This window comes from Bidens hawaiensis, unplaced genomic scaffold, assembly GCF_021521415.1.
Source record: "Bidens hawaiensis isolate Kalapana, Puna unplaced genomic scaffold, B.hawaiensis_p1.1 tig00063334_1, whole genome shotgun sequence".
Taxonomy (NCBI): domain Eukaryota; kingdom Viridiplantae; phylum Streptophyta; class Magnoliopsida; order Asterales; family Asteraceae; genus Bidens; species Bidens hawaiensis.
Genome location: NW_027501325.1, coordinates 1 through 18,798, shown reverse-complemented (window position 1 = coordinate 18,798; position 18,798 = coordinate 1). Strand labels below are relative to the sequence as shown.

Sequence of the window (18,798 nt, the reverse complement as noted above, 5' to 3'; positions counted from 1 at the left end):
CCAGCACCAGAAACAGGCGCAGCCGCCTGGGTCATCGCTTTAGATAGGTTAACCAAACCTATCGTCGTGGGTCCTGAACCGCTGCCTCCCGCACCGCCCTCGAAAGCGGATAAGTCCACTCCTACATGAAGAAAAACAAGATATTAAAAACAAAGGCGGAAGGAAATGCGGAAAAGGTGAACAAAAAATATACTTACTGGCTTTCTTGATCCTGAAAGACCTGACATGCGGAGATAGACCCGATGGGACTGGCCTCTTCACGCCAGTCACCTGCGCAACGCTTGGTGGCTCGGAAGTGACAGTTGCCTCAACCTCTGAGACAATGGTCTCGTCACCACCACCAAGGTTCCCCGCCGCCTCCTCACTTTCAGTCTCGGAATCAGACTGATTCCCCAGGTCGACGACGGAAGCAACCTTCGCCTTGCCCTTCACGCCAGCAGCCTTCTTCTTCCTCACAAAGAAAGGCCCATCTGCGGATCCCTCATCAGAAGATGACAAAATCAGAGGAATTCCAGCAGAAGTTTGAGCATGAAGAGGACGAGGATTAAAGAACTCCTTACCTGGCCGGGTGGCGCTCAAAATCTCGTGGCCTGGCGGATAGACCTCTACGAATTTATCCGCGGTTTGCTCCAAAATGGGCAACTTGTTCTCATCGAGATCACGAGTACCCAACTGTGCGGGACCACCAGTCTCCCGCGGATGCAAGAGCGACTGTAAGTCGTTCCCCTCTGAAATAAAAAAAAGATAACAATGTTAGAAGAAAAACCCTAAACCAACACAAAAGACGGAGCATACCGTAAGGAATAGAGCTCAAACCGTATTCAAGGACGATGGGTATTTGCGGCGTCCCAGACCCGGCATCCTTCCACACGCGGCTCATCCCAAGCATCACCATCCCAGACTCCGCGAAGCGATAAACCGGAGTCTGGATCTGGGAGATCTTGGCGAACCATTCCGTCTCCTGGTAATTGGAGGCGTGAAGGTTAGGGAGTGCCCTCCCATTCTTGAACGTCATCGCGATGGGGATGACGCGAGCGGAGATGTAGAAAAACTCCCGCTTCCAAGAACGAAGACTACGCTCGGTAGCGCAGATCTTCAACCCCTTGATCCGAGTAACAAGGGTATACCAACCCTGGATGCACCTCCAGGTGTAGAAGGTCATCAGACGGTCGACGCGGGGCTCGATGCCCAAAATACGGCACACCCATTAGAAATGGCGAACTTTAGCAATCGCCATTGGGTGCACCTCCGTCAAATGCACACCGTGTTTCTCCAAAACACGGTATACGAACTTCGTTAATGGGAATCTTAGATTCCCATATATGAAGAACGAGGCGTAAACCCCTATCTTGCCCTTAGGGGCATCGTACACCGTCTGGTTGGGCTCCGGAAACTCTGGCTCATACGGCTCCAGCATGAACTTCTTGACGATGTAATGGTACACATCGACAGAAAGAGTACACTGGCACTCGCCAGCAGTACTCTTGTCGTCCTTATCGGACGTAGACGTCGGGTTCTCGAGGTAAACGTCAGACTCCTCGACGTTAATCTCGGGATCATGAGTAGACATTTTTTAAAAAAGTTAAAGAAAGCGGTTTCAGAAGAATGCTCGCCGGAAAAGATGAGTATTCACCGGAAATCGCTTAAGAGGAAAAGAAGAGTGAAGTGAAGGTATGGGATGAGATGCACCCTCTCCCCCCTTATATACTCATTGCAATGAATGCGATGAATTTAATGCGGAGGAGAGAGAGAGCGCAGGTGCAATGAAACAGCGACACGTGTGGATAAAGCAAGCTGGCAACAGGTGTCAGAATGGCGCGTGACATGAAACTCACGCCCACGCGCCTGAAAAAGCGTCATGATTGACCACATGCTGTCACGTCGTCATAACTTCCTACACGTCCTGAAACCGTCAGAAGACGCCAACGTCCCTACAGCCGTTTGGATTGTCCTTATCCTTTCACCAACTCTTCGAATTTCAGAAAGATTCAAAAAGATTCAAAAATAAGAGGGAATATACCCCCTTACCTTGGAAAACAAGAAACCATAAAACAAGTGCGGGTACAGTGTCAAGGCGAAACCCTTCACATACTTAGCACTTGCAGGGAATTGAAGCCAAGAAGATACCTTGGAAAACAAGGAACCGTAAGACAAGTGCAGGTAAAGTGTCAAGGTGAAACCCTTCACATACTCAACACCTGCAGGGAATTGAACCCAGGATGGATCTTATGGATCATGCTTGCGGAAAGGGAACTAACACCACCGCATGGCGGGAACGTTGAGAACTAGATTGTTCGAAGCTTCAAGGCGGAATTGGTTGTTTAACATAACTGATCACTATGTCTAAAACTACCAATACCCCGTGAAGAATCTATACAAGTGAAACTCAACGCTCCCGACTTGCGAAGAGGTTACACACCTACCCGCATCATATCCAAAGATCAGGCATAAAAAATCGGGAATTTTCTGCAAGTGACATTAGGAAAACCGCGGGAAGAATCCCCACGGAGAACCTTAAAAAACGAAAACCCCTTTTTAAAACCCCTTGCTTAAAGTCCAAAAGTTCCTCTCATTAACAATTCATGAGAAGAACAATGGACTGGGGGGACTTGAAGAGGTAGGTCCCTGCAAAGACCAGTTGGACCCGCAAGATACACCTTGAAGAGGTACGTCTGCGCAAAGACCAACTTGATCCGCAGGACCCACCATGCTCAGAGATGAAGACCTTACACGCAGTAAGCCAGCTGTTCCCGCAGGAAAGCCTCCCTTGGTACAGTACCCTGCCTGTTCCCGCAGCTGTGGGTACAAGCCAAGAAGGAAGGCTACCCGCACTAACAGTAAGGCTACACGCATAAGGCACTAACTCTTATACTTCAGCAATGTCACCTGAAGGAATGAGCAGGGCGGGAATATTCCCGCCCAAAAGAGCCAGTCCGTACGCTTCTAGAAGATCTTTTGTACTATACCTACCATGGTATGGACAAATAGACAAGATCTGACAAAAGCAGCCCATGAACCAATCACAGGGTGACAGCTCACCGACAATAGTATGAGGAGGAGCACGCTCCAGTACAAAATGTCACTATCAGCCGCTACCTACCCACCAACTCCCATCGTGGCACGAACGTAGCCCGTGGTTGGTGGAAAAGGAATATTATATACAGCTGGCCGTACCTGCTTGGAAACCTACCTTCGGCTATAAATGCTCCAACACCTTGGAACGGTATCAGGATCTTATCTTCTCTAGCTATTTCTCTCTATATACACTTATATTCAGAGCAATCTAGTCTGATTCTCACGCCGGAGGGTGGTCACAAGGAGGAACCCCCCCCCTTCTCAGTGATGAGCTCACGGTGTCTGTTTTGCAGGTCGAGAAGAATAACCGTCTTTGCTGGACCTAACCCTCGTGGGAAACATCTACTTAACCCCCAGATTATCCTTAATCTGCCGGGGTCATTTAATGTTTCTTCAGGTGTGTTATAGTAAACATCGGGCAGGGTATCACTAACATCATACGAATACTAGAGCCGTAATTTCTTTTAAAAGAAATCCTTACTCGATTCTATACGTGAATACATGTCCCGAATATTTAGGATTTACCCGTTGGTTTCTAGTTTGATTACCATCCGTATCAATCAATGACAAAGGAGAATTGCTTCTCAACAATAGTAATCAATCACCTTAGAAAATCTTCTATGTATATGGTTGAACCATTGAATTTTGACTTAGACCAACCAAATCCAATAAAATAAAATAAATAAATTTTGAAAAAGTGTTTATAATGTATAGCGCAATATTGTGAATTTAGAAAGAATTATTTTGATTTAACTTGATAAATTAGAGTAGTAATAAAATATGTGTTACAGATGAATGAGACTAGGGCGTCAAGTGTGTCGGATTATCACCGTTTCAGTTTTAAGTTTTACCCGGTAGATTAATTAATTGGATAATATGCAAATTATAATGAGCCTGGATAGGCTCAATTATAAAACATAAGAATTTAGAGGTTGGCGGGTGTTGGGTCGGGGTCTTCAACCCTCACCCAACCTATACACTTATCCTTGTTGTGCAGAACCCACTTAAATTTGTATCGTGTTTCAGGTTGACCAATTTATTGTTCATTCACGAAAATGAGTAATACTCAATGACTTGGTAACAATTTAAACAATTAATTACTTCATTTTAAACATTGTTGTATTTTGTGTTATTATTATAATTATTGTGTATTTATCTCCTATTCACACTTAACAAACGTGGGTTTATATATTTAGCTTCAAATAAGAATAAACGAAAGATGTAACATCCCCAAAATTTCGATCCATATTTGACAACTTAGGAAAGTTGAGGGATCAAAAATAATCTCAAGATAAGTAATGGAAAAATATTAAATCAGGAATTATAAGAAAAATAAGGAAATATAAATATTTCCTAAGTTTAGTTTACTTACATGAAAGAAATTCCATCCCACATTGGAAGATGTAAGAAAGTGTAAGCATTCCACCAAGGTATAAATAAGGGAAATAGAATCTATCCCACATTGGAAGTGGTAAAGAAATAGAAGCTCTTTATAAGGAAGAGATTTTCCATAGTTATATTATTTTATGAATATCAAGCACCAAGTGGTCCTAGCGGAGGGTGCGTAGCACCCGACGCGCACGCGCTCGGGCGAGGACGATGGCGACGGCGAAGGGCGCAATGTGGCGCTTTAATGGCGCACTTTGCACGTAATGAGTCAGCAACACGTGTCGCACTCAGGCGACACGTGGCAACATACTAGGACACATGGCAGAATGTGTCAGACCACGTGGCGACACGTGGCAGACGTGTTAGGCCACGTGGCGATATGTGTTGGTCGCGATACGCGATGGAGTCAAGAAAGGAGCCCATCGCGTACCGCGATGGGACTCATTTTCAGCTATAAATAGGAGGGGCTACGGCTCATTTGCATACACCCACAACCACTCTCTCTCTCTAGAATTTACACTCTCTATTTACCTCGTTTTACGTGACGAGCATCGTTTTGCGTACCACCGACCTGACAAATATCACCTCGTAATTCGCGCCAAATACCGGTGTATTCCTCGAAGTGCGGGCCACCCAAGAAGTAACCCGACATCCTGCTCGAAGTACGTGCACGGCCCGGCGACATGTGAACATCGCCTCGATTTTCGTGCCAAGGAAGGTTGATCAAGAACGCCTCGATAAACGTGCATAGAGTAGAAGTGCTGCCCGTATAAACTTAGGAATATCTAACTCCAAATACCCGTGCGAGGTAAGGAGTTCTGCCTAAGTTATTATTATTATAAATAGCTTAGACTATAGTCGAAAGTATAGCCGAACCTTGATTATGATTAAGAATAATATAACTTTTCTTAAGAGAAGGTTATAGTTAAAATAATATTTCTTTATTATTAAGAAATATAATATTCATATAGAAAGAATATAAAGTTAATGTTTCTTCTTGAAGAAGAAACATAATATGAAGATGATAAACAAACAAAGGGACTTAAGATACAAATGTTTTGAATAAACAAATGTTTTTATCAAGGTTAAATCTATACAAAGCGGACTAAAGGTCTGAAGCTAGATCGTTGATCTAGTTATTTATACAAAAGTTATTCTCGTACTATAGGTCCGAGGTAACAAAAAGAAGAAGAAGGAAACAGAAAACAGGAATCAGTAACAGAAACTGATTATAAACAGACAAGGTGAATACGCCCCAAACCTATAATGAGTCTGAATGTTTGCATAGGATTTACGAATCCTTAAAAACTTTGTGTACAATAATAAGAAACGGACACTCTAATTAAGAGTATACATGTGTCTGAATCCAAACATACATGGTGACTCGGCATTTCCCCGAGGCCATGCATATCATCAACATGCCTCTGAAGGTCTACGGGACTGTTCAGATAAATGATATTGTGTATATAATTAATTGTACATGGTACTTAGGGTAATTTGAACCCAATTTAGTTGGGTGCCTAATGAGTAGTCACAAAGGTATTATTGTTGGTTTCACAAAGGTATTGAAAAGAGATTTTAGAGTCAGCGTTATTCACCAGCTGTATGCTGACGTATTTTCCCACCCATGTTACAGGGAAACAAGAAAGGTTAGAACATACAAGCAAGAAGGAATAGAAGATTGGAGTTATAGTCATTAGATACTATCTGATGGCTCAGATATTTTATTTTAAAATATTACAAAGAGTTATGTTTTCTAAAGAAATGTATTGTAAACGATGAACGGGTATTTAAACCCGACTTTTTAATAAGTTTTCAAAGTAATAATATTTTATTAAAGACTTCCGCTGAAATAAAACCTGCAATTCTGATTTATTTACAAAACAGGTACCAACTATTGGTCATACGCCTAAGCCCTAAAATGGGTGTGACAAAAGAAATAATCGAAAAATAGACAATTAGAACTAATGAAATAAATCTGATGGAAATAAAAAGTAGATAACAAATTTTTAAAAGCCGGATAAGTTTCACTTTTGAAAGATAAAAGTGACATGAAAAAAAAAACATAAATTATTAAATTTGGAATTTAACATTTCTTAAAGGTGGTGTTCGGATTGACCACTTTTATTAAGAAAACATGCAAGTCATGTTGACCGACACCTAAAAACCACCCATTTTTAAAAGCACTTGTGTTTCTGTTATTGACACACAAAGATTATATGAAAAATGTATTTGAAAAGTAATGTTTTGAAACCCGAACGGCCAAATCTAAACCTGAACGGCCAAATCTACTGGATGATATATTATCGATAGAGCCAGTTGCATGGCCTACCTTACAAAAGTTGATGTTGTAATACACCATACTAATTACTTTAACAAATCTATACTAATTAAGAAATAAAGGTTTTCTTATGCCACATGTCATCTATATTAAATCCTTACAAAATTTTCTCTCATCTCTCTTATATTAAACAAATTTCTCTTTTTAATTTTTAATAATCACATCTTAATTTAAAAGAATTAATATTATCATAAATATGTTAATTTGTTTAATATAAAATATATTGCATTAGTTATTAATATTAAATTTTTATAAGTAACCAATACGAAACGGGTGGGTTCTTTAACTGATTAAAGTATCAAACATTATTCATGCCAAAACACTTTAAGATTGAAATGACTTTTGGTCCACGAGTTGGCTTAAAAAAGTAGTCATTTTCAACTAAATTTTGATAAAGAAAATAACAAAGAAATAATTTATGATTTATGAATTTCTAACAACTTTTTATTTCTAAATTGCGTAATGTGTAACTTTTTTACCGTATAATATTACCTTTATATATGTGATACATTTTTTTTGTATTTTACATTATGTTATTATTTAAAAAAATTACTTATTTTAACCCGTGTGCTACACGGGTAACTAACCTAGTTGCTATATAAATTTTTTAATTTAAATGTTAGTTGTGTTTTAGTAAGTTCAAGTCCATTTTAAAAAATTTAGACTTGGTAAACCAAGCTAGTTTGGTGTAAATTTTTTTTAATAGTCTAATATATTGCTATAGTTTTCTGATAATTTTGTGATACAAGTAAACATTATAATAATTTTCATAAATAATTAAACGTGATTATAATATCTACTCTAATGATAAATGGATACATATATTTAGTGGCTCAGATTTGAAGATTAAAAAAGTACAAATATAAAATATAAAGGGTTTTATATAATTTCTTAGGAATTTATATAAAGCAAACTACATGTATCTCATAATCACACACATATGATATAATCACATGTATGATGAAATATAACATGATAATATAGGAGTAAATCCTATATTTCATTGAACATTAGATACTGAAGAAGATTGAACTAGTTGGTTTGACCAGATCCACCTGAGCTAATCGGACCTCTCTCCGGACGGTGTCTTGCGAAATCCTATGCCGACAATATATAATAAATTGTTAAAACGAAAGTTTTCATATTGCATATAGTTAAAAGATGAATAGTCAATACATAATAAATTTAAGGTGGATAACTGAAAATATATCAAATAAACATTTGTACTTGGAGCATATATTGCTTTAATATTTTTAGTGGCGTTTGAAATTTTTTAATGTTACTTTTTTTTATATATATAAATTTCAAACCCTACTAAAAATAATTATTACATCAAAATTTGTATCACTTTGTTATGAATATGCAAATAATTAATATTAAACGCATAAATTTATAATATAACTTATTGTAGGAATATGAAAAAACAGTGTTTGTTAAGAGTAACGGCCGTAGAAATGAGCATTTCTTTATGGAGTTGGGGGGGGAGGGTAGCTCGTGCCACGCTGAGGGTGCACTACAATTGCACCATGGACCGTGGCTTGAGACCAATCGCTATGAGCGTGCCACCAAAGTGTTCCAACCTTAGTAGTAAATACGATCTTGTAACTAAACATTTCACCCGGTTTTATTGGTTGAATTGAACCTTGTGTGATATATTCAGGACCATCAAACCATGGATTTTTATATTGCTTTACTCCATGCCTGTTATATAAACTCATATCATTTGATAATATTCAAATACCTAAAATGTTATGGTTTTATCCAAACAAATTATAATTTGTCATAATAATGATGACATAATATGCATATTCTAGGTTCAAATGGAGCAAAAAAAAAAGGGTTTGGTGATATGTTAAGTTTACTTCTAAACAACATTTTAACTTCTTATAAAATAAAATAATATTAAATCAAAATCAGTAATTAATATATTATGAATTAAACATATTCATCATACCAGTGAATGGTAATATTGTATTTCCCATTGTTATGCACCTTGACATAAATAGTATCTCCTTTACGAACATGCAACGTTGGTCTTGGAAACTGCCCGTTAACCGTTAAGAAGTTTTTGGTTCCGCTAAGGTGAGTTTGTGATGCTTCCTTCACCTACACCACATAAAAAAAACCGTAGTAATAATAACATCTAATGAAACGGACAAAGAATGAAAACTTTTGTTCGATCTTAAAAGAAAATTAATTACTTACAGAAAACTCATAGTGTGGAATCAATGCTTCAGAAAACACAAATGACAAGATAAAGAATACTAATACAATGTTACTACAAGGCATATTTAAAGAGTGACACAATTCTTTACACCATTTCTCTGGTGTATTTATATACTTGTGTAAGCTTTATAATAGAAGGTTTAATCAAAGTTAAATTAAAGTAAAAGAGTTCATATGACTTTTTGTAAAACATTTTAAATATATAAAACACCATAAATAAAAGGAAGTATTTGTGTTTAATAAATAGATTAAATGACATACAAATTTAACACGATTAAATACATTCTTCGATTGCACAAGATACACAATTTACAATTAAATATAAGTAGTTTAATAACACGACACTTTCAACACAATTATAGTAAAAAGTTCCCTAAAAACGACAAATTAAATAAGAAAAATTAGATTTTAATAATTTTAAGTTTTTAACCATGACTTATTAGTCGAGAATCATTCATACTTACATTTTGACCAATGATGATAATAACTTCAATTTTTGTTGCTAAGAACAATCTTGATAGCATAATCATCATACATTTATACTTGATTTTCACTCGATTTCTCCCACACTAATGATTATCAACGAAATAGAGAAAGCACTAGCGAAATTGAGTACATGTCAACTGTAAATTGAAATAAAATCTATGATGATTATGCTACCGAGATTACTCTTTTGCAAACAAAAAAAGGTGAGTCATTGTTATTATTGGTGAAATGTTGAGTTTGGATTATTATCGATCAATTAAGCCAATGAGCTTTAGTTCAGCTGACATTGGCAGAGAAGTGGAGATTTAGGCTTAGAGCCGCAAGGTCTCAAGTTCAATATGATCTCAACCGAATTTTACCGTAGTGGGCTTTCGGGCGGCGAGTTTTCCCTGGAACATGTGCGTTTGGGCTGCCCGGCGTTGTCTGCGATCACAGGCGTACGGGGTCCCCTTTTTTCTTTGGGTTACCCCGAGTAACTGACTTTATTTGTTAATCATTCAAAAAATTATCACCCAGTTGAATTATTAAAATCCAATTTTTTTATCAAATTATAAGATATGACTAACACGATAAATAAAAGTTACATTATTCATAGTATTCATTAACATTTCGTGTGGAATTGTCTACCAATTTTAACACGATTAGTTAGTGTTAGTTGTGTACACATGTCGTTAACGGGTTCGACAAATTGAAACTAATTAAACACGTGTATATATATATATATCATGTAATTAGTTTATGTAATTAGTTTGTCAAATATGTATAACTTGAACCCATTTGATTCAAACTCTTAACCCCTTTAAGCTACAATGATACATGTTAATGTTATGTGATCTGCATTTAAATGGACATGTGTCATCTAATTGATATAATCAACCTATAATTGTTGATGAGCTAACATATATGTTTAGTTGTTTACTACTTTTTTTCATCACCACCTATTTTATTTTCACTTATTACATAAAAGTAAGTTACATATGTGTTATTAAACTGGAAAATTGGATTTAAATAATCTCGACTATTGACTACTGACAAATAATAGTCTCAATCTTTTTCCAATGACTGGCGAAGAAACTTGATTTTTCTGGTTATAAATGTTTTTTTCCGGCGACTAACAACGTTAAGATTATGTTAGCCGCGGATCGTTAGGAGCAAATATTTAAATGATAGGACACAACAGGATTTCATTAGTTGGGACTATTATTTGCCTATAGTAAATACTAGTTAAAATTATTCAAATCCAATATTCGTAAAGAGGGTTATTCAAATCCAATATTCTATCTTCAAATATGACATTATCTAAAGCATTAAAATTGGGCTTGATGTTCATATAAAACTGGGTTAAAATCAAAGAGGCCCAAACGCTATTTTATACAGCCCAGGTAGCCAGGCTCCAACATCTTTTTACAAAGTTCAAAGTAAATTAGATTTAGAGGTGCACGAATCGAGAATTCTAAAACCAGAAATATGTAGGAACTGGTTCTGGGTATGATCGGGTTTTTGATTGTGTCTTGACCGGTTTTTCCTAGATTTTATCGGGTTTTGGCCAGGTTGGATTCAGGTTTTGACCGGGTAGAGGTGGAACTGGTTCAAGTGGGTCAGGTCCAGTTCGGTTCCGGGTATGGTTTATCTAAAGAACTAAACCTCGTATATGTGGGTCAGGTACACCGGGTCCAATTTAACGTGGTGACCCAGCCCACCACTTAGGAGAAAATCCCCTGCTCAACCTAGAACAAATTGCTTCTGACGAAACTTGAACCCATAAACACCAATAAGAAAAGTCATAAGCCTACCTTTGGACCAATTGACGACTTGACGTTTTGATAAATTTATGACTTTTGAGCTCAATTTGACAAACTTTGACCAATTTCTGATCAATATTTTTTTGGTATAGTTTTGCATTATTATATAATCTTGAAACTTACTTTAATCAGTTTTGTTATATATTATGTTTATATTTTTCATAAAGTAACTCCCAAATTGGGTTTTATATAAAATCTTTGGAATTTATATAAAGCTAACTAATCAAGCACATATAATCACAAGTATGATAGAAATCTAACATGATAGTTTAAACATCCTAATATTCATAAGAAAAAGACGGTTGCAACATTAATATACTCGTCGAGGGTTAGAAGGCGAGGAAGATTTAACTAGTTGGTTTGACCAGGAGGTCCAGAGGTAATTGAACCTCTCCTTGGAGGGCGTCTTGTGATTCCCTGCGCCAACAATATCTAGTAAAATGTCAAAACAAAAGTTTTCATATTACGTATATAGTAAATAGAGGAATGCACAACACATAATCAATTCAAGGTAGATAACCGAAATTAATAGTCACATAGACAATTGTACTTAGAGAAGACATCCAACACCGCTCGCGTGGCAGTGCCCAAAAGTTACATATCCAACCAAAAAACACTAGTACTGTTTTAGTGTTATTCCACTAGACCACCACCCATTTCTGCCACCCTCGAAGAAAATTTGAAATATGATGTGAGAACTAATGAGACAGTTTATGGGTGTTTGGCGTTGTAGTAACTTTCGTAGTTCTATACTTAAAAATTGATTCTTTGCTTTACGAGTATAACAATAAATAACTAACAAGCATTCCATTATGTTTACAAAATTAAAAATATTGAGATATTAAAACAATCACAAAATTGAATTTCATTTGAAGTTGTGAGTTTAAATCTCAACAAGTGTAACATAAATATAAAACTTAGGTTTTAAATATTGTCATTCAAACACATTATTTAAAAGAAAAAATTAAAGTTAACTTTCAACCGGTGTTTTTTAAAAGATAAATTTCTTTTACTTTCAACCACTTAATTTTCGATGAAAATGATTTTGAAATATCATGTATATCAAATGAATTAGAATAAAATTATTATAAATAAAAATTTAATAGCTTCATTTTACCAACACTTGCATTAATATGTAAAACATAATTAATATTTATGTTGTTTTTTTCTTTTTCTCTGAACAACTTTAATGTTTATGTTACACTAAACCTCAAAACCGGTCCTGCGATCAATAAATATGTAGTGTTTTAGTGTTAATGTATTTCGTGTAACTACAAAGTAATTCGAAAGCTAGTAGTTTTTTTTATGAACGACCAATGAAACGAGAACAAACCCAGCCACACCACAATAACTCCTAGCTTTCGTTAATTCTGAAACGAAGGCCAGGAGTTATCTTCTTTAACATAAATAACGTCATGGCTTGTGCATATGAACTTATAATTTATAAAAACATAGTTAATTATTACATCAGAAAATTTATAACAATTGTTACAAATATACAAATAATTAATACTATACGCATAAAAATATAATAAAATTTTATCGTATGAATACGATAAAGAATGTTTGTTAAGAGTTACTTACGGTTGTAGAAATAGCTCTATCGGTAGGATCCATCATAATTGTAGGTGGATCCTCCATCTCTCCACCACCGTCACCACCACCATCGCCGTCGCTTGTGTTTATTTCCTTTCCTTCTTGTTTCTCAAACCCTAAACACCTTAAAAAAGCTTTTAAACACTTCTTGCAAATACCTACAAGGGTTATCATATACAACTTCAACACTTTCTTCCACCATTTTTTACATATGTTATTGCATATATGAATATATGATATGTCTTTGTTGAAGTCAAAGAGAGAGAATTGAAAGAAAGTTAGATTTGTTCATAGCATTTATTTAGAAAATAAATGTTGTTGTGTATAATTTAAAGCTCCATGAGGGTAACACTATGTAGTATTCAATGCATGGGTTGGTGGAATTTTCTTCTTGGAAATTAACTTTCCAGATTGCAAAAATTTAATGAGACAAAACATTATTTTATATTTTATATTTATATCTCAGGAGAGTATGACATAATTATTTAGTAATGTAATTAAATGTGGTATTTTCTTATTGATAGGGATAGATCATTATCTTGAAAAAACTTTGTTAAAAATAAATTGGACTTGTCACTCTTTACCAAATAATTTATTGAATAAAAGTTTTAAAACATGCACCATGATATATTGATATAGACCATTGACCAACTCATGTAGTCATTGTTTATTTCCTAGAGTTTATTTAAATAAAACTGCAAGTTAATTTAATTTTACTAAAAATATATTTAGTTGGTTAAAGGTAAAGTTATAATTAAAACTAAAGGTTTTTTTTAACGATCAACAAAACCTGACCACCCGGGTACACCTATTGAACAAAACCTGATCCGGTCCACCACCAATTACAAGGAAGTCCACTATGATATAACCCTGGCTCGCACACGATATGTTGTCACGAACAAGACTTGAACCGGTGATCTTTCCAATCGAAAGTCACCGGGGGTAGTAATAAGTAGGAAGTTTAAAGCAGATTGTTAATCTTTTAAATTTACTAATAAGTTAATTTGTAACCCATATCATGCAAAGGATTCAATGCATTAACCTACCAATCTTGGCTTTTAATTTCTACTATTGTCATGCTTTATAATAGAGTTATAATTGAAAGAAAAAAAAACAACAAAAGTAAATGAATCAATCATGCATGTCTTTGTCACACTCTATAGTGTACTGCTTCTTTGTTGGCATCATTATGCTAAGAATCTACCAACGTGCACTCGGGCCTATCACAATAACAACGTTTAACCTAAGTATGTGTCAATAATAACCGATGTAATTCTAATCTAGCTAGTTGCATTATACGACTGCCTCATCTCATTCACATGAATTGGTTTTCTTTTGCTACATGTGATAGTGATATACTTAAAAGTAAATAGTCACTAGTAGCAGGGCCGGCCCAGAGGTGGTACCGCTGATGGCTCGTTTTCGATTGGGATTCAGATTTATTTTTAAAATTATATATATTAAAAAAAAGTAAACTGCGGTTTTCGTCCATGTGGACTGTCCAAATATGCGGTTTTAGTCCAATAGTTTCAAATCTGTGATTTTCGTCCCTATGGTTTCATTTCACTTGTAATTAAACCCGATCCCACTAACCCCGTTAAATCTAATCATTAAACTCATCAGCATGTCCTTCACGTGATGAGCAATTTTGTTATTTTTTTCCCACCAAATACACCTTAGCTCCTCACGAGAGGGGCTTGCGAATTAAAGTTGGGGTTTATTTGGGGAGGAAAAGGACAAAACTGCCCTCACGTGAAGGGCACACTGATGGGTTTAATGACCAGACTTAACGGGGTTAGTGAGGTCGGGTTTAATTGCGAGTGAAATGAAACCACAGGGACTAAAATCACATATTTGAAACTACTGGACTAAAATTGCATATTTGGACAAACCACATGAACGAAAACTGCGGTTTACTCATTAAAAAATTTGGGTAAATCAAGGTGTTGAAGCTTATGGAAAGCAAGGAATGAAATCATTTGTTACAAAACAAAGATGTTGATTAATAGAATCAAAGAAAGCATAAAAAGGTTATTGTTCTTATGGGTGAACAATTGGTGAAGGGTGATCGATTTAGAGCCTGGGTGGGGGGGGGGGGAGTACCGAGACTTTTTTTTTTTTCATTTTGAACAATCTCTTGTAATTATGGTGTAATTGATCGTGTACTAAGTGTATCCTTTGTGTATTGTGTGACTAGCTACTTGCTAGTTTCATGAAATGATCGGTAAACAAAACTTGTCGTTTAAAAAAAACAACTTAATAGTTAAGGTCTTGACTAGAATGTCATGTTGAAATATCTAACACAAATTCCTTTTGACATTGTCTTCAATCGTTCGTTGGTAGATCCAAGCAAAATGATGATACATAGAACAATATGCTACGAGTACGAGAGAGATGTATAGAACTAAACCACTTTTCATAGATTCTTTTTTAACGACGAACATACACCACTTAGAATCAACTTGAAAATCCATCTAATGACCACCACTTTCTCGTATGACTTTGTCAGTGATCATATTAGCTATTCCCGTCTCAACCAAATACATGATTATTTGGGGGCACGAACTTTTTTTATACATATTACATATATATGTTTTTGGTGTTAAAAGTAAGGTTATTTGCAATGGTTTATGAGATAATTACATGTTCAGAATGGTTTCTGCTTATAATAAATCGGTCGATAAAAATTTTATCCATATACGCTAGCGAATAAAAAAAATCTCGTTAAGGCCTAAGTTCCTTTTTATTTTGGCTCGGCCGAGGTATTTAAATTCTCGAAGACGGCCTGATTATAGGAACCGTATAATTTGGCGAACATCATCTTACACTACCCGTATAATCACTTTTCATATATCATACAACCCATATAATATTTTCTCATGTCATATGTTACCATAGTATGTCACTCGATTTAGTTTATCAAAACCCTAAAGAATACATAAACATGTAGTATATATAAAAAGGCTATATTATCTGGAATGTTAAAAGGTTGAAGAACAAGAAAACGAAGTTGTACCTACTCCAAGTGGAGGTGTCAGACAAAACTTAATTGTTGTGTTTGGCATTTCTCACCGTGCCTTTCGATCCAGACTTTGACCCATGCAAAAACTAGACATTCAATTTGTATTACCTTTTAAATTTTGCTTTTTATATTTACTTTTTTCCTGAAGTAACAATTTTTTTCTTATTATATTAATACTATGTATATTTTTTAACTATTAATAAATCTATTAGCAATAGGCCAACCGCGTACACGATCGTAGACTGCGTTAGTGACCTGACCCGTCATCAATTCCTGGGAAAACACACCATCTGAAGGCCATTGTGGTAAAACCTCCTGTCTATGCACGACATTTTGTCACGAACGAGACTCAAACCAGTGACCTTCCATAGAAAAAATCACCGAGATACCGCTAGAGTACTACTCCTTATATATAACCATCAATTTTTCGTAAGGATGAGATTTTTTTTTTCAAATACGATCTCTATTTCTGTATTGAAACCATACAGGTATCAATAATACCTTGCATTACTTTCTATAATACTCGTACCGAAATATTTTTTTACTTTTTATAATACTCTTACCAGTAATGTAATTGCATCAAGATCAATGGTGATTAGAAAAAAAAATCAAAGCGATATCAAAGTGGGTATCGTCCAAAAAATATCAGTACCGTACCAATAAATTTGATACAATATCCGATACCAGTTTTATTATAACTGATAATTCGGTACCAGTTTTGTTATGATTCGATATCAGTATTGGTATGGTACCGATCTCATCCATAATTTTTAGTATGAAGATAGAAGGTTTAGTTTTATTAATATATATTAAACAGATGCTATTTATCATTGTTACGATTATTATTCATGAATCTTAATATTATAACGTTTAGGGTGAATTACATTTTAAGTTAATTGGCGTATGTTAAATATTATGAACTACTTTTAAGTTATTAACTTTTTTAAAATGACGATCATACACACCTAAAATCTACTCCTAAAATCTATTTTAACACTTTGTTTAAGGATGGCAATCGCACCCGAACCTAAACCCGCTGGGCAACCCCAAAACATTTCGGGCAGGTGACGAGGTGAGAATTTGGGAATGAAACCCATTGGATTAGCTTTTAAACTTTCGTGAGATTAGGTGATACCTGAAAAAATTAGCCATTTGGTCTAATTGCTTTAAAAGTTTTGAAATTTAGATTGTTATTAGTGATTTTTTTCGGTTGTAGTTAAATGGTTCACTTAACCATATGTTTTAGGGTCTTGCTAAGTGTATCCTCCTCCATACTATTTTTTACTGATTGTATTCTTCTCTAAAATTATCAAAATTAGTTATTATTTTCCCTTAAACATTATTTTCATACATATTAATTCTTAAAATATTTTTTTCACTTAATTGTCTCCACTCAATATATATAATTAAATACTATTAAGTTGATAATATTAATTTATTTTGAATATTGTTAATATTATTATTATTTTTTATATTTAATAGCATTAATATTAGTATCAGTCACACTCATATACACACACACATATATATAGTTTTATATATATAATAATGGCATCAGCAGAGCAGCAATAGTACTAACTATTATTATGATCAAGAACAATAAATATAAAAAAAAACTTTACAGTTTTTTATTTAATATTATTAAGTGAGACCATAAAATGAAGGAAAAAATAAAAGTTAAAGTAACTTTAAATAAAATTGTTAAAGTGATTGAAAGTTTAAGAGATGAGGTATCATGACAAGTAAATGGGTAAGCCTAATCCTTTAATTAATAAAGTAAATCATGCAAAATATTAACATTCAAGATTAATTAATTATTAACACTCAAGATTAATATTAATTAATTCAAATATTTGAATTAAGCTTCTTATCTCCAGCATATATATCATGCCTAACTTCCATATTAGAGTTTAAGAAGTTATTGTATTATCAATTGTAAGTATATATTATAATCACTAACCCAAACATTTAAAGAGCTTGAAAACTTTTTTTTTTAGGTTTAAAACCATGGAGTCACAATCTTCGGCTTCCAAATCCAGGCCAGGGTATGTTCCAGGTTAATCTAGTTTCCTTAACAATAATTTTTGTGACATATAATGACATATAATAACTTCATTGTTTCAGGCTTTTCGTGTATGCTCTATCTATGCATAGATTGTTCTTCATCTCGGGATTACTGATTATCCGACTATTAATGACAAGAGAAAACCAATCTGCTTTTAATATTAACGAACACGCCAGGGTGTTTCTTATCATTGCCATTGTTGCATTATTTGCGGTTGAAGTCACATCCGGGATATTGTTATTTACAAATATCATGTCATATTATTACACTATTTTGAAATTTTTCAGTATCCTCTTGGCGGACCTTGCTTTTTTATGTGCTTACGTTTGTGCCGGATCCTCCCCTTCAAGTCAAATGTGCATGGGCTTTGTCATTTAGTGTTTCGATCGCAATTGCAATTTTATCTTGTTGTGATGAAGGTGGCAAGAAGCTGAACAAGTTCGCTAATTGCTATCTTCACTTACTTGGGACTTGTTTTTGTACCTCTCACGCTTGTGATGGTGTTATTCGTCCCGATAAACCTCAATGTGATTGTCTATGTAGTCATATATCCATGTTTTGTGATGGAATGTGTATTCTTCATTATTGTTAGTTTCTTTAATCTTGTCAGGTGAACCTATGTATGAATTATGATGTCTGTTTCATTGCTTATGTAAGATATTTGTGTTCAACTTTATGTTTTAAATGATTTATTTAGAATTCTTTACAATGTTTAATTTTTTGTTATTGTAACTTTTAGTCTACTCTATAGATATACTATGGATGTGCGTGGTGCGGTTCAGTGCAGTTTTTGACT

At 34.9% G+C, this 18,798-nt stretch overlaps 1 long non-coding RNA gene across 1 annotated transcript; it reads right to left on the bottom strand.

Moving 5' to 3' along the window:
• Window positions 1–11,571: 11,571 nt before the first annotated feature.
• LOC143603916 (uncharacterized) lies at window positions 11,572–13,289 on the bottom strand. The gene is made up of 2 exons (XR_013148171.1): window positions 12,904–13,289; window positions 11,572–11,736 (listed from the first exon to the last, which is right to left on the bottom strand). It is a non-coding gene; the product is annotated as an uncharacterized LOC143603916 (long non-coding RNA).
• Between the last annotated feature and the right edge of the window lie 5,509 nt (window positions 13,290–18,798).